Source organism: Chelonoidis abingdonii, chromosome 7 (genome assembly GCF_003597395.2).
Source record: "Chelonoidis abingdonii isolate Lonesome George chromosome 7, CheloAbing_2.0, whole genome shotgun sequence".
Lineage (NCBI taxonomy): Eukaryota > Metazoa > Chordata > Testudines > Testudinidae > Chelonoidis > Chelonoidis abingdonii.
This window is the reverse complement of record NC_133775.1, coordinates 53384204-53407434: the sequence shown is the minus strand read 5'-3', so window position 1 is coordinate 53407434 and position 23231 is coordinate 53384204.

The following is a 23231-nucleotide window of genomic DNA, read 5'->3' as shown; positions in this document are numbered from 1 at the left end:
CTGCTCTGGGCCTGAGTCTAGATTTCCAAGATCCAGGGTGGTCTGGAACTCTCCTCTTCCCTCAGTGACTGCACTTCCACCCCCTCGCTGGTTCTCTCAGGGTGAGATGCCACTGCTCAACAGAACCCTGATCCCTGAAGCCACAATAGGGGAAAAGACTTGCTAAAAATACAAACAGTAGACTTGATGAGAACTTCACAGCATGCTTCCTATAGGCCTGATTCTGTAACCCTTACTCAGGTGTAGTACTTACTCTCAAACGCAGTGGGGCTGCTTGTCTGAATAAGGTTTGCAGAAACAGGCCCTGAGTAACTTAAAATAATTGCTTGTCTGTGTCTCTGCTCTCTTTCCTGGCTGCTGGCTCTGACTCTTTGCTTTCTGATTTCCTAATCTCCTGGCACCACTGCTGACTATGTTATGACATCTTCCAAGTTTTAGCTGCAGGCAGGAGGGATGTGTGTGTGAGGCTAGTTGAAGATGAGGACTTCTTATGAGTGTATCAATTATGCAAGGCTATTGGTCAGTATGTTGATGCCCGCATGCTGAATGTCACCAGTTGGAAAGTATAGAATCATGGAACTGGAAGGGACCTCAAAAGGTCATCTAGTTCAGTTCCCTGCCCTCTTGGAAGGACTAATTATCTAGACCCTTCCTGTCTAACCTTCTTTTAAAAGTCTCCAAGGATGGAGATTCCACAACCTTCCTAGGTAGTTTATTTCCGTGCTTAATCACTGTGACACTCTACCTCGGGGGAACACCCTACATCCTATGTTCATCTTTATAAAATGATTGTGTGATATCCAGTGCAAAGTCTCTCATGTTGGGGTGTCTTCGGAAGGCTCATGATGCATTGAGCATTGTTATAGTGATGTCATAGTAATGTTACAATAATGTTATAGTAAGTTTATAGGTTATAATTTCATATATATAGTTATAAGGCTGAAATTGTATCCTAATGGCTTAAAGCAAACCCAGGCAAAAACTCTCCAAGAGCAGAGAGGCAGTTCATACCTCATCAGGGCAGGTATGGGACAAACCCAGCCCAGCCTCACAGGAACAAAGGAAGCTGGCCTAGGCAGCAACAAAAGAATCTGTTAGACTCTTAAGGGAGTCATCTCCCTTCCTTTGGTCAGTTTGGAACAGTGATGAGGTAATGCTCACCTGACTCTGAAGGAGGGACCAAAGCCAAGAGGGAAGAAAGGACATTATAAAAGGAAGAGGCGTTTGTCATGCTCTTTCTCTCTCTTACACCTACAGCTACAGACACCATGACTGAAGTGCTGATCAAAGGGGAGAGCCTGGTTTAAAGGCAACCAGTCAGCCTGTGGTGAGAAGCGTCTAAGTTTGTAAGGGCATTGAAAGTGTTAAAATCAGCTTAGAATGTGTTTTTGCTTTTATTTCATTTGAGTAAATCTGACTTGTTATGCTTTGACTTATAATCACTTAGAATCTATCTTTCATAGTTAATAAATTTGTCTATTCTACCTGAAGCAGTGAGCTTGGTTTGACGTATGTCAGAGGCTTCCCTGGGGATAACAAGCCTGGTGCATATAAATTTCTTCATTAAATTGATGAACTCTTATAAGCTTGCAGTGTTCAGCAAGCATAACTTGAGACTGCAAGACAGAGGTTGTGTCTGGGACTGGAGATACTGACTGGTGTCATTCTGTCACACAATCCAAGGAGCAGCTTACATGCCAGAGGCTGTACATGAACAGCCCAAAAGTGAGCGTTCTCACAGAAGAGCAGGTAAGGCTGGCTCCCAAAGTCAAGGATTGGAGTGACTTAGCAGATCATCAGTCCAGATAACACCAGAGGGGAATGTCACAACCACCCTGACAGGAAGTTTTTTCTAATGTCCACCCTAAACCTCCTTTGCTGCAATTTAAGCCCATTGCCTCTTGTCCTAGCCTCAGAGGTTGAGAAATTTTTTCTTCCTCCTCCTTTTTGTGTACTTGAAAATTATCATGTCCCCTCTCAGTTGTCTGTTTTGCAGACTAAGCAAACACATTTTTTTCAATCTTCCCTCATAGGTCATGTTTTCTAGATCTTTAATCATGTTTGTTGCTCTTCACTGAACTCTCTCTAGTTTGTCCACATCATTCCTGAAATGTAGAAACCAGAAATAAACACAATACTCCAGTTGAGGCCTAATCAGCGAAGAATAGAGCAGAAGAATTACTTCTCGTTTCTTGCTTACAACAGTCCTGCTAATACATCCCAGAATGATGTTTGCTTATTATGCCACAGCGTTACACTGTTGACTCTCATTTGAGCTTCTGGTCCACAATGTCGCCCAGATCCCTTTCTGCAGTGCTCCTTCCTAGGTAGTCATTTCCCATTTTGTATGTGTGCAACTGATTGTTCCTTCCTAAATGGAGCACTTTACATTTGTCCATATTGAATTTCATCCTATTTACTTCAAACCATTTCTGCAGTTTGTCCAGGTCACTTTGAATTTTAATCCTATTCTCCAAAGCACTTGCAACCCCTTGCAGGTTGGTATCATCTTCAAACTTTATAAGAGTATTCTATATGCCATTATCTAAATCCTTGATGAAGATATTGAACAGAACCAGACCCAGAACTGATCCTGTGGGACCCCACTCATTATGCCCTTTGAGCATGACTGTGAACCACTGATAAACACTCCCTGGGAACGGTTTTCCAACCAGTTTTGCACCCACCTTGTAGTAGCTTCCCTCGTAGCTTCCCTAGTTTCATTGAGACAGTATCAAAAGCTTTGCTGAAGTCAAAATATACCATGTCTACCATTTTCCCTCATCAACAAGACTTGTTACCCCTGTCAAAGAAAGCTGTCAGGTTGGTTTGACACAATTTGTTTTTGACAAATCCATGCTGACGGTTACTTATCACCTTATTATCTTTTAGATGTTTGCAAATTGATTGCTTAATTATTTGCTCCATTATCTTTCCAGGTACAGAAGTTAAGTTAACCAGTCTGTAATTCCCCAGGTTGTCCTTATTTCCCTTTTTATAGATGGGCACTATATTTGTCCTTTTCCAGTCTTCCGGAATCTCTCCCGTCTTCCATGACTTCTCAAAGATAAATAATGCTATACCTCTGAGCACAAGTACATGTGGCTTTATTTTTTCAGAGATGCTGAACCTCCACAGTTCCCATTGACAAATCAGGACACAATTATTTGGTACCTAAAATATGGAATTAAGACCGTATCCTTAGTCACCGAAACTTGAAAAGTTTGGTTTAAGTTTCTTGTTTATGTACATCAAAATTTCTACAATTTGAAATTTTGTTGGTGCAAATGTTAGCAAAATACAGTAGATGGCTCACTTACTGAGGTTAGTTTAATAAAAAAACTAATTTTTGTTTTGGAATGAAAGAAAACTTGCCTTTGGCAGAAGTGGAAATAAGTTTATAAAGATTAGATTATCAGATCAGGGAACAGGAACAAATGGCCTATATAACTGGTGTAAAAGAAAAGACTAGAAAAACATATTCCAATTATTGAATGTTTGAGGGAATATGCAATATAAACAGTTCACAAACAATATATGGCCCAAATGCTATTGACTGGTGAACAAATTTGATAAATAACAAGTTAAATTAAGTATTTGTATAGATTCTTCACGAACAGAAAGGGTAAATTTCATCTAATGTGGTGTTGTTGCAGGCCAGTAAGCCTCACTTCAATATTGTGCAAATTGGTTGAAACTATTGTAAAGAACAAAATTGTCAGATGAACATAATTTGGGAAATAGTCAACATGGTTTTTGTAAAGGGAAATCCTGCCTCATCAATCTAATAGAATTCTTTGGGTTCAACAAGCATGTGGACAAAGGAGATCCAGTGGATATAGTGTATTTAGATTTTCAGAAAGCCTTTGACAAGATCTCTCACCAAAGGCTCTTAAGCAAAATAAGCAGTCATGGAATAAGAAGGAAGATTCTCTCATGGATTGGTTACTGGTTAAAAGAGAGGAAATAAAGGGTAGTAATAAATGGTCAGTTTTCAGAATAGAGAGAGGTAAATAGTGCTGGGCTCAGTCCTATTTAACATATTCATAAATGATCTGGAAAAAGGGGTAAACAGTTAGGTGGCAAAATTTCTAGATGATACAAAACTACTCAAGATAGTTAAGTCCTAGGCAGACTGCAAAAAGCTACAAAAGGATCTCTCAAAACTGGGTGACTGGGCAACAAAATAGCAGATGGAATTTAATGTTGAAAAATGCAAAGTAATGCACATTGGAAAACATAATCCTAGCTATACATATACAATGATGGGGTCTAAATTAGCTGTTACCACTCAAGAAAGAGATCTTGGAGTCATGGATAGTTCTCTTAAATCATCCACTCAATGTGCAGCGGCAGTCAAAAAAGCAAACAGAATGTTGGGAATCATCAAGAAAAGGATAGATAATAAGACATAAAATATCATATTGCCTCTATATAAATTCAGGTATGCCCACATCTTGAATATTGAGTGCAGATATTGTTGCCCCATCTCAAAATAGATGTATTCGACTTGGAAAAGGTTCAGAAAAGGGCAACAACATGATTAGGGGTATAGAATGGCTTCTGTATGAGGAGAGATTAATAAGACTGGGACTTTTCAGCTATTAGCCAGGATGGGCAGGAATGGTGTCTCTAGCCTCCATTTGCCAGAAGCTGGGATTGGGTTACAGGGCACTGATCACTTGATGATAACCTGTCTGTTCAGTCCCTTTGGGGCACAAACCAGACCCCCAGAGATAAAAGGCTATCAACACGTCAGCCAGGTGTCAACAAAGTCAAATGGATTATCACCTGGTTGAGTGGCCAGTCTTTGGCAGGAAAACGGATATGAGTGACGATTTACAATTTGACAAAGAAACAGCTGGGGATTTCCATCCGCACAGACTTTGTCTCCTGAACCTCAGCTGGAGATGATTCTCAAAAAAGGAAAAATATAAGATGGAAAGTGCAAAGGCTCCAAATTATGTCATATTCCCTTTTTCTCTATTCATGGCATCCACAACACCAGAAGAACAAAGAAAATAGCTTTGGACTGGCGGAGGCATCCTGACTGACAGAATGAGCCACTAAGACTGCTAAAATGAGAGAGACCTTTGTTTTGAATTCACTCTAACTTGTTAAATTAGGCATTACCTTTTGTGACCAATTCTGATTTTTATGCTTCATTACTTGTAATTGCTTAAAATCTATCTTTTGTAGTTATTAAACTTGTTTTTTGTTTAATCTAATCTGATATGTTTGGATTGAAGTGTTTGGGGAGCTCCATTAGGAATAACAGAATCTGTGCATATCATTTTCTATTAATAAAATGACAGACTTCATATGAGCTTGTATTGATCAGGAGAGAGCTGGGCAGTACAAAATGTACATTTCTGGGGGACTGTCTGGGACTAGGAATTTGTTGGTGTTCCTCTGAACTGTAATTCAAGGGTGACTGGCTGTAGCACTCTTGCAGTATATTTAGGAGTCATTTAAGTGCTGGGGGCTGTGTGTGAGCAGACCAGGAGGGGTTACTCTCACAGCAAAGCAGTGTAAAAAGCATCTCAGGTTGGAGAATTGGGGGGCAACAGCTGTTCATTGGTCTAGACTGTACCCTTTAGTGCTGAGTGGTAAATCCAATCCATCCAATCCTTGGTTTTCCACAACAAGCAGGCCCATTAGTGCCTGTTGTGATGGTGTTCTGGTGACATTGGCACCATACCACTAAGAACTGAACTGAGATTGCCAACTTGCTTCACTTAGATTAGTGGTTCTCAACCAGGGGTACATATACCTGTAGGGTTACGCCAAGCTCTTCCATGAGGTACTCAACTCCTCTAGATCAGTGGTTCTCAACCTCACGTTACGGGACAGGTTTTATGGGGATCACAAATGCAGGCCTGGAATTATGGGGTGGAAAGCAGGGCAGTTGCCTCTTATCCAAAGCCACAGGGGTCCCCGTGAAGCTAAGTACATGCTTCAGCCCTGCTGCTTGGGACTCGGGCTTCAGACAAGGCTCACAAGTGAAAAATAGGCTCAAGTATCACACTAAAATGTAAATACAATATTTATATTTTGATCAATTTATTTTATAATTATATGGTAAAAATAAGAAAGTAAGCAATTTTTCAGTAATAGCGTGCTGTGACACTTCTGTATTTTTATGTCTGATTTTGTAAGCAAGTAGATTTTTAGTGAGGTGAAACAATGTATGCAAGACAAATCAGACTCCTGAGGGCGGGAGGGGTATAGTAGTCCGGAAAGGTTGAGAATCACTGACCTAGGGCCTTGAACACCTGACAGATGGTAAATGACTTTGTCAAAATTGAACTAGCGACCTTCCATATTGGTGGAACGCTTCATATTTCCTGTATGTTTATGGAGAGATGCTTGTTCCAAAATCTCTCTTAAACTCGAGGGTGGTTGCAGTCATCTCCAGTTAGTGAAATTAAGTACCACTAACTGGAATCTGGAAGTTGTCAGTGCAGCCTTTGGCTGGGCAAATGGTTTTGTTAGATGTCATAGCATCCTATGCCGACGACCTCATCAGGGGTGACTCTAGGTATTTTGCCGCCCCAAGCATGGCAGGCAGGCTGCCTTCGGTGGCTTGCCTGTGGGAGGTCCCCAGTCCCGCAGATTTGGTGGCATGTCTGCGGGAGGTCTGCTGAAGCTGCGGGAGCAGCGGACCCTCCGCAGGCATGCCGCCAAAGGCAACCTGCCTGCTGCCCTTGTGGCAACCGGCAGAGCGCCCCCCATGGCTTGCTGCCCCAAACACACACTTGGCATGCTGGTGCCTGGAGCCGTCCCTGGACCTCACCCTTCTACCTAACTATATTTCTGCATAATATGGTTCAGGCTATGTGGCAAGTTAAACTTGTAGTTTAAACTAGTTAAAAATATACTTCTCTTCCTCAGAACTCCTGCCAGTTTTTATTTAAGCAGTCCTTTGTGGGCAAATCTGTCATTTGTTGTCATAAAGTGTGTTTTAATATAGCTTAGACTGCAGCCAAGTGCCCTGGGATGATACTCCATTTCTCAGTACTGCTGCCAGTACTTTCTCTAAAAGGGGTCATGAGTTCTTTCTGAGGCTAGTTTAAGTGTTCAGGAATCTTTTCTGGCTCTGATTATATAGTTTTATGATTACTCAAGGGATGTTGGTATCTTGGAAGCATTCATCAAGGAACTGAAAGAAAAAGTATTCTGTGTAAAGAAAAAATTAGACCCATGAAAAGGTGAGAGAGAGGTGAAAAAACTGGAAAGCCACAATAATGGTGAACTTGATGGTTATTAAAATATTTCCTATGCATGCATCTCCATATACTTCATAAGTAAGATTACAAACATGATATAGCTACAGTTCAGTAAAGACTCTTTTGGGCAAGCTTCAGGTGCCTCTGTACACAGCGGCTGCCCATCAGGCCCTGAGTTAGGATATTTTACAACCCAGTCACTTTACATTCTCTCCATTTTATAGATAGAGAACCTGAGTGACAGAGAAGGGGAGTGACTTACCTGAGCAGAGATCAAGTTTCCTGTGTTGTAGTTCAGTGCTCAGTCAACTTGACCTGTACTTATAGACGATGTGCATCTGGATGTCTCTTTCAAACTGCTGAAGATAGGTAGCAAGAAGTCTTTTCAGTGCTTGGTGCTGCTTGAACCAAGGCAGAGGACCTCTCACAGACGATTAGGATGAATGTGATATGGAGACCTCGACCCCACAACTGAATAACTTTTACTGTACCCAGTATTGGATGAGCTTCAGAATGTTTGGATAACACCAGAAAGCTTGGCTGCCCTTCAACTTTATTATAACCTCTTCTGGAGTACAACACTTGACCAGAAATCTTTCCAAGACAGGCTGGAAGTCTTTCCAAGGCAAGCTTTTTCATGAGATTTCTCTTTTTCAGGCTTTATGAATGGGCAAATAGATTTGGAAACTAACTTCCACTGCCACATCACTAACCACCACTCCATATTCACACCAGCTGCATGGGTTCCACTTTCTCTTTCTGCATTGTTTCCTGTGAGCTTAGCAATTTTCAGATGTAGACTTAACTTCACACTGTTTTTGTGTCCCCAGTTCTGAATCTGGCCGAATTTAAATGGGAAGTTGTATTATGTTCCACTACTCAGTCGTAATGTCAAATTTCTCAACCACCCTGAATGTCTGCAAATGACTAGCTACCTCTTTTTCTCTAACACTCAGATCATTTTAGTGAGGATTGACTTGTAGAGCTTCCGTGTTTGCTTTGTTATACTTCACTACAGCTAATGCCTCTCTCTTTAGGAAACAATAGAGATAATGTTCTTCAAGGGATTGTTTAGTTTATCTCATGATAAAGAAGGCTTTTTGTTACTTGGTATATCGAAGCAATACCAGAATTTAAGATCAGTGATTAAGAATTTTTTAAAAACTGAGAATGTGCCCATTTTTGCTACTTAAGGATATATAAAGAGGACCTGATTTTTATTTTCCCTCCATTTTTTTATGTTAGAAATATCACACAAATTCTGATCTTCCTTGGTTTTGCTGGAGGGATCTACTAGATGTCTTGGATCATCTATGCTGTGATTCCTCAGACTTTTAATTGTAGAGATGTGTGTGATGCATCTTTAAGAAAGACTTCATTTCTCCACAATATTGATTAGTAACTGTAGTTCATTAAGTGTTTACACAAACAAACTAAAACCGAAGGGCTTTTAAAAGTAAGAATTAAGAATCTCCAGGTTTGATTCTCTTTAATTATGATGTCATTGATTTTTTAGTTCTCCATTCAGAAGTATCTGCCATGGTAGACGGTACCTGAATTTCTAATATAAAAATAAGCAAGGGAACAAATCCTCTAATATTTTAAAAACAAACCAACCATCCCTCCTTGTCTTTTTATACTCACGAATAGCTAAAACTGTCAGATGCAAATGCTGCTACATTTATCCATGCCTTCATCATTTCAAAATTAGGAATGAAGGGATGCATGCTAGCTTTTTCTTTTTCACTATTTAATTTTTATTTGCATTATTTGATTATGTTGGATACTATCCTGTTTTAACACTGTAATGGTGTTCAGAGTATAAGATGGGTGCCTGTTGTTTGTACTGTGGTAGCACTTAGTGGTCCCAGTCAGGGATCAGGGCCACGTTGTGTGAGGCATTGTGAAAAAGTCAAATGTGATGGTGGGATAGGGATAGGGAAGCATTAATGCCACAATAGCAAGACATCATTTGGAATATGATGTATGATTCTGGTCACCCATGCTTCAGAAAGATGAATTCAAACTGGAGCAGATGCAGAGAACGGTGGCTAGGATGATCAGTGGACTGGAGAGGCTATTTTGTGAGAGGAGACTAGAGAGCTTGGCTAGACAAGCCTAGCAGAAAGAAGGCTGAGAAGGGATCTTATTGCCCTCTATAAATACATCAGAGGCTAAGCACGAGGTTGTCTGAAGAGCTATTTTCAATTAAAAGAAAATGTTGGCACAAGAACAAATAAGTATAAAATGGCCATGAGTAAATTTAGGCTGGAAATTAGAAAATGGTTTCGAACCATCAGAGGAGAAAGTAACAGCTGTGGGAGCAAATAACCTAATTAGCTTTAAGATAGAGCTTGATAAATTTGAGTAGGATTGTATAACATGACTGCCTCCTATAGCAGTGGGCTGGGATCAGTGGCCCAAAGGGTCCCTTTTGGTCCTATGTTTTATGTTCTAAATGTCATGCTTCAGCCGGTATCCCACAGGGGTTAGGAAGGAACTCCCTCCCCTCAACATATTTCCTTTATTTTCTCTTCCACTGAAGCATCAGCGATGGTTACAGCTGGAGCAGGGACAGTGGATGGGGTTGGCCAGTGCTCTGAGGAGGTACTAAGAATTCTTTCTCAGCTGCTCAAATGCCCAGGGTCTAACTGATCACCAGATTCAAGGTTGGGAAGGAATTTCCCCACAGGTCAGACTGGCAGGGAATTTTCACTTTCCTCTGCAGCATGGGGAATGGGTCCCTTGCTAGGATCATCTGGGTGAATATCTCACAAAATAAATTCTCTGCCGTTGTAGGGGCCTCTGGCATTGGTATACTTCATTGATGCCTATTCTCTGTTTGTGGCACACAAATAGTTGACTCTTTAGAGGACTGTAATTCTTTAGACTAATCAGTGTTATTGGGCTCAGTGCAGTGGTAACTGGGAAGGTTTAGTGGCCTGTGATTTACAGGAGGTCAAACTAGATTTTCTGCTGATCTCTTCTGGCCTTAAGTTCTAGTATTACTGCTCAAACAAACTTGTGGCAGCACAAAGGATGCTGTAACATAATCCTTAGCACCATAATGCTTTACTATGAGACATTACAGATTTGCCCCAGAAAAATTCCATTAATAGTGGAATTTACCTAGAGGCATGAAAAGACAATTGAGAGTGGGGAGGATGACGTGTTATTAACAAAATATTTTGCTGTTACCCAGAAATAAATTCTTCCTTTAGTATTGAAGCTGCTCAAATTGCAGATATCCTTTGAAATATCTGTGGCAGCAGATGTTGTTCAGTTAAGGGTGAAAAATTCTATCGGACATTCTTAATCTTGTGGTGTGGGAAGGGGGCTGGATGAAACAATTTCTAATTAACATGTGAAAGGGTGCTTTGGAGGAAAATTCCTCATATTACAGGTTTCCTTGTTGCATCACCCACACTTGTAATATAAGATTGGCACACCCACTGAGAGTGCATGATCTAGCTATGTATAAGTCAAAGCAAGCTGGGAGCTTCTACATGCTCTCTATCCTGCTTCATAACCTTCTGACATCAACAGAACCAGTCCCACGAGTAGAGCACACAGGATCTAGCCAGTCTCACAACAAGCTGATGCTGGGTTTATTTGTTTATTTGAAGGAGGGAGTCAATAAATGGGGGGTTTCTCTCCTCTCATATTTCTCAAACGGGGCATGTAGCCCATTATGTTCATTTCAGTCTAGACGATGTGAGAATGAGGCAGAGAAAACCCTTGTGACGTTTCAGAGATAACCGGCAATATCCAGTCCAGTAATGGCAGCTCTGAACTGTACGGCACCTATTTTGAAGTGCCTGCCAGTAACTACTGTTTTCAGCAAAACACTTTATTTAAAAAAGAGAGAGAGAAAAGAGCAGAATGTACCCATAATCAGGGGTGGGGTAGAAGGAAATGGCCTGGGGAGGAGAGTCGCTGATGAAGATGACATTTTGAAAAGAAAACAAAAAAATGGTCAAACATCAGTGTGAATGTTTGTTTGTTTGTTTTTTTAAAAGTTTCCACAGAGTCGTTTGAGCAAACCCTGGGATGAAGTGGTGATAAAGTTGAGAGTCTGAATAACTGAATATTTCAGAGATATAGCACCACAGTTGGCCAAAAATTAGTTTTCTTCAAATTATTTCCAACATAAATTAGTTCCAGAGCCAAGTTATTTCCTGTGTCAGGCTATTTTCCTTGTCATTTCATTAGTAATTCAAATCATGCTTCACTTTTCTCTTTTTTGGGGGGAGGAGAAAATGACAAAGGGATGGAAAACTAGTAAATATTGCTCACAGCTCAGAATATTGTTGATTGTCACCTGGATAGGGTTGCCAACTCTCTAACAGCACAAAACCAAACACCCTTGCCCTGCCCCATGCCCCACCCCTTCCCAGAGGCCACACCCATGCCCAGCCCCTTCTTTGAGGCCCTGCCCCTGCTCGCAACATCCCCCTCTCTCTCCATTGCTCGCTCTCCCCCCCCTCACTCACTTTCACTGGGCTGGGGCAAGGAGTTGGGGTGTTGGGGGGGGTGCAAGGCCTCCCTGTGGGGGTGCGGGCTCTGGTGTGGGGCTGGGAATGAGGGGTTTTGGGTGCAGGAGAGGGCTCTGGACTTGGGAAGGGGGTTGGGGTGTGTGTGTGTGGGACTCCCAGGAAGTGGCTGCCAGGTCCTTGCTGCCCCCATTCACATAGGCAGCCAGGGAGGCTCCTGGTGCCACATGCTGCCCTTGTGCCCTCAGGCATTGCCCCCAAAGTTCCTATTGGTCATGGTTCCCAGCCAATGGGAGCTGTGGACCCGGCACTAGGGAGGGGCAACCCATGGAGCCTCCTTGCACCTAGGGGCCACCAGGATCTGGCGGCCACTTCCAGCATCCATGTGGAACCAAGGCATGTAGGAAGCTTGCCTTAGCCCCGGACCCTTTCTGTGCCACTGACCAGGGCCGCTCAGAGGATTCAGAAGGCCTGGGCAAAGCAATATTGGGGGCCCCTTCCATAAAAAAAGTTGCAATACTATAGAATATTGTATTCTCGTGGGGGCCCTCATGGGGCCCAGGGAAAATTGCCCCACTTGCCTCCCTCCCTCCCCCATGGTGGTCCTGGGAGCAGAGGACTTTGCAGTAGCAGTCCAGCTCAGGACTATCACTTTTTTGTTACTTTTCCATACTTTTTGTTTTTGCCTAAGAGAAGAATAAAAGAGCCTCCCTTGAATGCTAAAATGGAGTTGGGTGTGGTTGATTGTGTTGTCCCCAAGCTGGTGGACAGACCCACCAAACTACATGGCGTTTGCTGGCAGCTGTGCAGGAAGTCTCAGGAGAGATGTAAAGAGAATGAATGACCCCTCATTTGGAGAAGTGGTCATTTTGGAGCAGGGTGAAGTTATACTGGTAGGGCAGAGAGTGAGGAAGCTTGCTCTGTCATACCCAAGTTGTCCTGCATTTAGCTATAAAACAGGTGCATCAGATATTGCTCTCATTGTGGAAGAGAGTTTGGTTTTTGGTGGGGAAGGATTCACCTGTTCATTCTGTAGGAATCCTCCATTTTTAAGGGTAGCAGCCATTCCTGTTGGCCACTGCATTAATAGAATTATCAGCAGTTTCGATACCATTGGTCTCAAGCTTCTACTGACTTTCCTGCAGGATTTTGGAGGAGTGATGGGATAGAGGTGAAATGGTTTAATTTAAGGCTGTCAAGTGATTAAAAAAATTAATCATGTGATTAATTGTGCTGCTAAACAATAATAGAATACAATTTATTTAAATATTTTTGGATTTTTTCTCCATTTTCAAATATATTGATTTCAGTTACAACACAGAATACAAAGTGTACAGTACACACTTTATTTATTACAAATATTTGCACTGTAAACAACAAAAGAAATAGTTTTTTCAATTCACCTAATACAAATATTGTAGTGCAATCTTTTTCATGAAAGTTGAGCATACAAAAGTAGAATTATGCGCAAAAAAAACCTCTGCATTCAAAAATAAAACAATGTAGAACTTTAGAGCCTACAAGTCCACTCAGTCCTACTTCTTATTCAGCCAATCGCCTAGACAAACAAGTTTGTTTACATTTGCAGCAGATAATGCTGCCTGCTTCTTGTTTACAATGTCACCTAAAGTGAGAACAGGTGTTGTAGTTGGTGTTGCAAGATATTGACCTGCCAGATGTGCTAAATCTTCATATGTCCCTTGATGCTTCAACCAACATTCCAGAGGTTGTGTGTTCATGCTGATGATGGGTTCTGCGTGGTAACGATCCAAAGCCGTGCGGACCAAAACATGTTCATTTTCATCATCTGAGTCAGATGTCACCAGCAAAAGGTTGATTTTCTTTTTTGGTGGTTTGGGTTCCGTAGTTTCTGCATCACAGTCTTGCTCTTTTAAGATTTCTGAAAGCATGCTCCACACCTCTTCCCTCTCAGACTTTGGAAGGCACTTCAGATTCTTAAATCTTGGGTAGGGGGTTGTAGCTATCTTAAAAAATTCACATTGGTATCTTTGCATTTTGTCAAATTTGCAGTGAAAGTGTTCTTAAAATGAACATGTGCTGGGTCATCATTCGAGACTGCTATAACATGAAATATATGGCAGAATGCAGGTAAAACAGCAGGGGACATGCAATTCTCCCCCAAGGATTTCAGTCACATTTAATTAATGCCTTATTTTTTTAACGAACATCATCAGCATGGAAGTATGTCCTCTGGAACAATGGCTGAAGCATGAAGAGACATATGAATCTTTAGCACATGTAGCATGTAAATATCTTGCAACACCAGCTACAAAATTGCCATGCAAATGCCTGTTCTTAATTACAATATCACCTAAAGTGAGAAGTGGGCAGCATTATCTTCTGCAAAAGTAAACAAACCTGTTCCTCTGCTTGTGCAGGGAAAGCCCCTGGAGGAGTGGGCCAGTTTGTTTACCTGCTGCGTCCACAGGTTTGGCTGATCGTAGCTCCCAGTGGCTGCAGTTTGCTGCTCCAGGCCAACGGGAGCTGCTGGAAGTGGAGTCCAGTATGTCCTTCAGCCCACGCCACTTCCAGCAGCTCCCATTGGCCTGGAGCAGCGAACTGCTGAACCTGAGGACACAACAGGTAAACAAACCAGCCCAGCGCTCCAGGGGCTTTCCCTGCATAAGCAGCAGAACAAGTTTGGGAACCACTGATCTAAGTGATTAGCTGAACAAGAAGTAGGACTGAGTGGACTTGTAGGCTCTAAAGTTTCACATTATTTTATTTTTGAATGCAGGGCTTTTTTGTATATACTTCTACATTTGTATGTTCAACTTTCATGAAAAAGAGATTGCACTACAGTACTTGTATTAGGTGAATTGAAAAATGATTTCTTTTGTTTATGATTTTACAGTGCAAATATTTGTAATAAAAATGAATATAAAGTGAGCACTGTACACTTTGTATTCTGTGTTGTAATTGAAATCAATGTGTTTGAAAATGTAGAAAACATCCAAAAATTTTATAAATTTCACTTGGTATTTTATTGCTTAATTTTGAGTTAATCGCATGAGTTAGTTAACTGTGATCAATCAAAAGCCCTAGTTTAATTCTTTTCTCTCTGTGACTCCAAAGGAGGGCTATTTACTGTTTAGCCCTAAAACTGCTTTAACACATGATCCCTTCCCCAATTCTGCTCAGTGTATTCAAATTCAATGCTGTGGCAGAGGAGAGAAGCTTCCCCCCAGCACGCAAGCATAGAGTATTACTAAGACAGGGTCACAATGAGTTTGAGTGGGGAAGAGGGAATTGTACTATGAAGAAAATTGTTAGCGGATTAGGGAACATTTCCTGATTTATGCTGTATTATCTGACAGCAATTAAGAAATATCATTATTTGCATGTAAGAACTACTCTTGTAAGGAAGGTTTTCAGGATCTACTATCACATTGGTACATGATCCCTAAATGTCTGAATCCTTTAGTCCAAAGACATTCAGATTTTAGCGTAGGAATTCATTTAAAGAATTTCAGATGCACAGTCTTGTATCCTGCAAGCCTGTACCCTGGAAGATGACTAGCCATTGAGGACTCTACCTAAGCTTATACATTATCTGGGCTTCTTCTGTCCGGCAGTATTAGTGTTGCTGTAGATTTTGTTCTTCCAGAGTTTCATAGTCACCAAGGACAGTGATTTCAAAGTTGAGTTGCCTTGAGGCTTTTTTGATAAAGGATTGAACTTAAAAGCCTGTATAACCAGATATGTACTAGCCAAGATTCTGCCTGCACATGTAAGTGTGGGGGTGTAAGAGCCCCCATGCAACCCCTGTCTCTACATGTGGGCTACCTCCATTGCTCGTTTGTGCACAGAGTGCACCGTAAGTTCTGCAGGTTACTTTTATTCCTCTTGCCCATGCAGGTTAGGGGGCAAGAGGGAGAAGGATGGCAATGGGTAGAACCATGACTCCACCTGATAATGTACCTCCAGCAGAGCTGGCCTGGTCTGGAAGGGGGAAGTAAATGGCTTTTGGATGGAGCAATAGCAGATTACTTCGGCCCATCTCTGCAACAAGTGGGTTGCAGTAGGGCGTGCCTTTGCTCCTGTCTTCTTGCCACAAAGAGCTGCACAGACTCCAATGACTGCACATTCACAGGGCCACGTATTTGAGTTCCATACACTGACACCATTATGATCCCTGTGCACCAGTCTATTTACTATATCACTTATGCTTCAGGCCCTCTCCTCAGGACCTGAGAGGTGCAGAGGTCACCTACCTGTGAGGCCTTTTTAAGATTGGGCTCAGCTAGTCCTGAGCCTCTCCCTGCATTTCTTTCTTGTGCTCCTTTTTCTATACTTGCAGTTAACAGGCTTATTGGCTCCTTAGCTCTCCTTCATCCAGGGTGATCTAATAATTAGTCTGTCCTTCCCTCAACTAATTGGATTTACAATGCCCAGCGTGTTGGTTCAGCTGTTGGTTCTCAGCACTCTGGAACCAGGGAACCAGTCATAACTCTGGGAACCAATTTCTTCTCTGATCTGCTACAGAGGTCATGAAGCTGGGGCTAGGAGCAATCTCTCAATCCAGATGTCTCTTCTAGCAGAGTTCTTGAGTACTAGGGGGTGGCACGCTTAATAGCTTGTGTAGGCTGAGCTCATAGCACACGTCAGAGACTCCTTGCATCCTTCCATTCCACTTCACAAGATCTCTGAGTGCCACCCTCCAATTCCCTTTATTTCAGGGACTCCCCCACCTTCCCTGCCAAGGGTCCAATGTGCCTCCCATACCTTCTTCTGTCCATACCAGGATCTTCTATTCTCCCCTCATGTCAGCAGCTCTGTATGCCCCTCTTCCCATTGGCAGCGTTCTTCAATTTTCCTCCTTCAGGGTTCTTTGTGCCTACCTTCTTCCATTATTTGTCTGGGGGCTAAATCAGGGTGTAAAATGTAGTGGGAAGATGAGCAGGGGTGTTGTTATGCTGGGAGGTGTTATGGGTGCTATCGATCAGTTGCTCAATCCATGCGCAGTTGCAGAGGTGCTTGAGGCTGTACTAAACAAATGGCAGGGGTCCCATGTGTCCCTCAGTGCCTCCTTTTGTTTGTCTGATTTCCTCCCCCGCCCTCCAAAAAAATGGGAGTCTAGCCATTGATGATTGGAACATTTTCTGAAATCTTGGCGTTGATCAGATGTGGCATTTAAAAGTTATGTTACAGACACACTGTCAAGTTCAGTGTTAGGCATTTGCAAGCCTGGCCAATTATATAGTTGATAAATTTATTACCTATGTTGATCCCCCTGAAAAATTAATGTGGTACAGCTTTTTGTTTTTATTGCTTCAGCATCTATAATTTATGCTATGAAGTATTCTAGGATATTGCAGAGGACTGAGTTACCAGGATAAGAACAAGAACTTCCCTAAATTTAGAAAAACCCTTTCTTTTGTGCCTGAACTTGCTACTTCTGTCAGCAATGAACTAGTTGAAACTGACTGAGATCAACTGTTAACATCCAAGCAAAACATTTCCCTTAATACACTGTGTTGCTAACTATCAGCCTCTTTTTGCATGTGTGTGCTAAGCTTGGATTTGATCAAACAATTCCACAAACTAGAACAATTCACAAACATGAGCAAACATCTTTTCTATAATAACAATATGCAGTGAGGCAAACTTCCTTTTCACTAGAGAATTGATTTTGATGCTACATCACCTAAGAAATGCACACTATTTGCTTATAAACAAGCACACCTTCCTTTAGTACTGTGATCTCTTTAAAAGCTCCCTCTTTCCTTTCTCTCCCCCAAATGTAAATTATAAAACAAATCTTCCCCCATTACCAGTTACATTTTTTACATGTTTTATAAAGATATATCTTCAAAATGGCAGAGTTTTAGCCTTGTGGCAAAAGAATATTTTTCTGTTACTCTTGGAGATGCAGGTTTTCCACGAACAGTGATTAGAAAAAGATTGAATACAAATTCTTTGGTTCCTGGCCCCTGTTCCCTCTAATTTTTCTCACACATGTGCAGAATGAATTTTATGTGCACCAATATGGAGGTGATGTGTAACACATCACCTCCATGCACATACATTACCATAATTCCTCCACCTCTTCCCCCAGAGTCTGCCACGTTCCTGCTCCTCGCCCGTGCCTGGAGCATGCTGTTTGGTGCTGACTGGATCGGAAACTCTGGGAGGCAGAGGAGTGGGGATGCGGTGCGCTGGCTCATGGGTTGAGGGAAACAGGTGGGGCTGGGGGAGCTTGGCTGACAGTGGGTGCAGAACACCGATTAATTTTTCCCCATGGGTGCTCCAGCCCTGGAACACCCATGGAGTCGGTGCCTATGGTTAGTCCATTCTGAAATCTGATCCTCTTTCTCCAGTTCCAGTCTTTATGCCAGGAACCATTCCTTGCTTTTATCTTTGCTTTCCATTGCAGTAGTAAAATGCAATAGGCCAGGGGTTCTCACACTTCATTGCACCGTGACCCCCTTCTGATAACAAAAATTACTACAGGATCCCAGGAGGGGGGATTGAAGCCTGAGCCTGCCGAAGCCCCATCACTCTGTGGGGAGGGGGTTGGGAGATGAAGGGGGCTGCAAAACCAAAGCCTAAGGGCTTCAGCCTGAGGCAAGGGGCCTGTAACCTGAGCCCTGCCACGGAGAGCTGAAGCCCTCAGGCTTGGGCTTTGGCACTGGACCCCAGAAAGTTTAAGCCAGTCCTAACAACCATTAAAATGGGGGTTATGATCCACTTGGGGTCCTGACCCACAGTTTGAGAACCACTGCAATAGACCCTTGCTATAATGCCCTTTGCAATAGTGACCCTATAGTGAATGCGGTCCCTGGATCCCACCTCCAGCCCCATCTGATGTGGTGGGATAGCTGAGAGATCATCTGGCCCCACTGTTGCGGCTGGGGCAGAGGCCTCCTTTGCAGAGGAACGCTGTCTGCGGCGGCCCCGGGATGAGGAGGAGCACTCTACCCCAGCCATGGCCTGGGGCTGGAGGATCTATCCCCTGCCTCTGCTATAACAAACACCTGGCTATACTGAACCAAATGGCTTGGATCCTCAGGGGTTTGTTATAGCGAGGGTATACTGGAATGTTAAACTGTATTATACTGCTCAGGTACTAGGTGGCACGGTATGTAAAATACCTAATTGAAAATAATCTCAGCCATACTTGGCAGAACTTTAAAGGGCCTTATGATGAACACATCTGGTGTGTAACTTGCTGAGAAGGAAGCTCTGTAGTCAATCCATATCTGGTACAGGAACATGACATGGTGTGAGAAGTAAACTACGAACAAAAGCAGTAAGCGCAAAACCACAAAGGCTGCAGACAGAAGGAACAAAGCAACAAAGGCTGTAAAATCTCATCACTACAGTACTCTTCAATGCTCCAGAGAACTTCAGCTTTGATGCACCTTCAGAATGGACAGACTGGAAGCAGCATTTTGCAAAATTTTGCATTGCAAGCAAGCGCCACAAAGAAACAGGAAAATACAGATATCTTCTTTAATTTATGCTGTAGGGAAGCAAAGAGAGCATATCTTTAAATACTCTGCCTTTACTGAAAGTCACAAAGACAACTATGAAAGGGTTCTGGCTATATTTGATGCATACTTTATACTCATAGAAATGTGGTTTATGAAAGTGCATGTTGTCACCAGAGAATTCAAGAACCAGGGGAAAATACTGACTGTTTTGTAAGAGCTCTGCATGCATTGGCTGAGAACAGCATTTTTTGGGGGGGAATGCAAAACCTGAAAATATCAGAAAGAGGCTCATTATTGAGTTAACAGGTAAAAACATCTCTCAGCTACAGGATAATGCACATAATTAGTGTGTGTTAGCTAGCCCACTGTAAAAGAGTAGTGGAGACAAGGAATGTGAGTTTTACAGTGAGGTCAACTAGGTGAGATCAACCAAGGATGGGAGGGAGTGCTGACCTCGTCTCACCAAATGACCTGTCTCCACTTAGGATTTGACAGCGAGGTAACTATCGTGTTGTTTCACTTGTGTGAGAGGGAAACCCAACAAAAAACAATCAACTGATACCACCTTTAGGTTAGTGATGACAAAGCTGCAGGCTCGGGTACATTGTGGTAGGGGCTATGAAAGCTAGAGCAACAGCAGTTGTTGGTCGCTATCCCAATAAAACAAGGAAAAGTGAGCGAGATGGCTTGCCTGCCTCAGTTTGGAGGCATACTGGGCAGAAAGAACCCCCTTGGCCATGATTAAAAATGTCAGGGGACTGAGGAAGAGCACCCAAAGCCCTTGTCCCTCCCAGGGATCTGAACCTGTCTGGGAACAGATGGAGAAAATATAGGATAAACTGTTCGGGGGTAGAGCTCACTGGAAAATGGATTTTTGAACCCTTGAGAATTGTTGAGGTCTTTATAAAAATAAAAGGGATGAAAGCCAATAGTTCAAAAGTTTTTGTGCAATGAAATTCTGAAAAAAATGTCTTTGTGGGTCAATGAAAGTGGTTCCATTCTGAAAGTCCCTTCCCACCCCCCAACTCCCAGAGAAGGTGCATTTTTGACCCTCCATCCACTCCCAATGGGAATCTGAGTTCTGCCCAGGGCTGCCCATGGACCCCCATTGAAGTCAGTGGGTGCTGTGTGATTTGGTGGACAGACCTCAATATCGATGGCAAAAAAAATAATAAAATTATTAACTTTTTAAAAAATACTAAATCATTACAAACCTTTTTCCTCTTTACTGAATATTAATATATAGCTACAAGGAAGCTATAGCCAGGATCCCTGAAAATACAATACATATATTTAGCTAGTTATAATACAAAATATTAAAGCTAATCGAAGAAATTCCAGGAGGTTTCTGTTTCTATCTTCCAAGGACAAGCAAATATCAAGATGATAACCTCCTTGGCCATAAAACCATGTAAAACATTCATGTTTTGGGAAGTCAAGTATCAGAGGGGTAGCCATGTTAGTCTGGATCTGTAAAAGCAGCAGAGTCCTGTGGCACCTTATAGACTTACAGATGGATTGGAGCACAAGCTTTTGTGGGTGAATACCCACTTCATCAGATGCATCAGTACATAAGCAAACCTTCACCCAAATCAGAAACACAAGAATGTTATCATTCCAAAAATTGTCATGTAGAATCAACACCTTAAGCTAGATGCTTTCTAAGAGCTATTTAATTTTAAGACTATTTTGAGAGCTAAAAACTGATATAGAAAACAGGACCATTTGGGGCTTTTGAAAACAGAATTTCATTTTCTGTTGAACTTTGATAAAAATTAAAGGAATATCCCAGAGAATGGACTGAATAAAAAGAAAAAGTTAACCACTAATTTTAAAAACGCTAACTGGGATTTTTCCATCAAGGAAGAACAAAGGCAATTAAAATGTTGCATGTTCATTAAACAGGCTACATATTCAAAAGCAGAAGGTGTCACCTAAGCCAGCCTCCAATGGAGCCAACAAATAGATGCCAGCAACTAACCCAAATATAAAAAAGTCTGAAGGAGGTTTATTTATCATTTGCATTCTGTCATTTATGTTGTGGTATTTGATGTTGTCTTTTCCTCTCTTTAATACATTGGCCATGGTTAATAATTGTGATTAATTAGCTTCATCATAATCAGGGTGTCCCCTAAGGTATGTAAAAGAACCTCTGCAACTAAAATAGTGGGAATCACACGCCTGAGTTGGCAAGAAGAGAAACAAATAATAAGAGCTGGCCTCCCTTTCTTGTTTCTCTAAACTCAATATTTTTAGTAATTTTTAAAATAAAATTTCTTGGTGTCCAACAATTGAAATGACCCCTTTCTACCTCACAGTGATGACTGGCGAGGTAAAAGGGCCAGTATGCTTTAGCCCAGAAACTGGAGAAAATAGCCCAGAAAGTGTAAGAAACCTGCAGCAGACACTACTTTTAAGAACTGCAGAGTGCCAGCTTCCTGATACTAAGTTTGTACTGTATTCATTGACTGCTTGGTTCTGTGATGTAACATAACTCTTGAGATACTCAGTGGCAGGAAGTGTGTCATAACTTGGAGGCAAGCATTAAAGGGTGCTTCAGTTGTTAGGCCTTGTAACTGCTAGCCTTGGTGAGTCAGCCTTGCTAGCCCAGGGTTTCTCAAACAGGGGTTGCCGCTTCTGTAGGGAAAGCCCCTGGCGGGCTGGGACAGTGTGTTTAGCTGCCCTGTCCGCAGGTCTGGCCGATCGCAGCTCCCACTGGCCGCAGATCGCTTCTCCGGGCCAATGGGAGCTGCTGGAAGCAGGGCGGGCCGAGGGACTTACTGGCTACCACTTCCAGCAACTCCCATTGGCCCGGAGCAGCCCCCCGGAGCCACACTGCAGTTGTTCAGGGACACTCCTGGATGCGTTGAGGCTCTGGGAGAGGGGTGGAGGCAGGGCGGGCCGGGGCCAAGGCTGGAGAGGAAGCCTCGGCCATTCTTGTGGGGGCCCCTGCGGAGCCTGGGGCCTGGGGCAAATTGCCCCATTTACCTCCCCTCCCGGGCAGCCCTCCTTTAAGAACCTGAGCTGGCTCTCTGTCCCCAACAGTTCCCTTTAGGTTGGGCTCTGCTCAACCCTCTGGATGCAGGGCATCTGTCCAGTCTCTGCTGCCTTCCACAAGTTTTATGTGTCTACCTGATTCTAGCAGCAATGTCTGACAGCGACAGGCTGCTCTACAGGTAACTCTCTGGTCTGCACCAGTGTTTCCATAATGGAGGACAATAGATCAGTGTGATGATGGAAATAATTGTTTTCTGCTTAGATGAGTCATAATTCATTGTGAATAGTTATGCAGAAGAGGTTTCCAGAATGTAGGACTGTCCCACTCAGACCTGAGTTTTGGCATCTGGACAATTACTCACATAGTGCCATGGTCATATATGTTAACGGAGCATACTTGAATCAGACCCCTTGCATCAGCTTCTTTTGTTACTGAAAGCTATCCAGACTGCAGCTCAACGAAAAACTTGAGCTTCCCTTTTTTTCTGACAAGGCACATCCTATACTAGTGACACCATATCCTACAACTCTTTGCATTTCCTTGAAGTGACATTTCCCTTTCCTCAAGCAGAAGTGGAATGTAAAAAGTGAACTAATAGCACTGTTCTCCTTTTAGAGCCTTCCTCAAGAGTACATTCGGGCATTTGATTGGGGGATGACTTTTACCCTAGTATTGAGAAATGTGCGTCCACACTACCCGCCCTATCGGCGGGTAGCGATCGATTTATCGGGGATTGATATATCACGTCTCACTAGATGCGATATATCGATCCCTGAACGTGCTCCCCGTTGACTCCGGAACTCCACCGGAGTGAGCAGCAGTAGCAGAATCGACAGGGGAGCCGCAGATATTGATTCTGCGCCATGAAGACCCGAGGTAAATCAATCTAAGATACTTTGACTTCAGCTACGCTATTCACATGGCTGAAGTTGCGTATCTTAGATCAACACCCCACTAGTGCAGACCAGCCCTTAGACCCTAACTGATGAAATAACATGGACTGTCTTTGCTGTTATTTACCACTACCTGCTGAACTAGAATCATAAGTTGACTG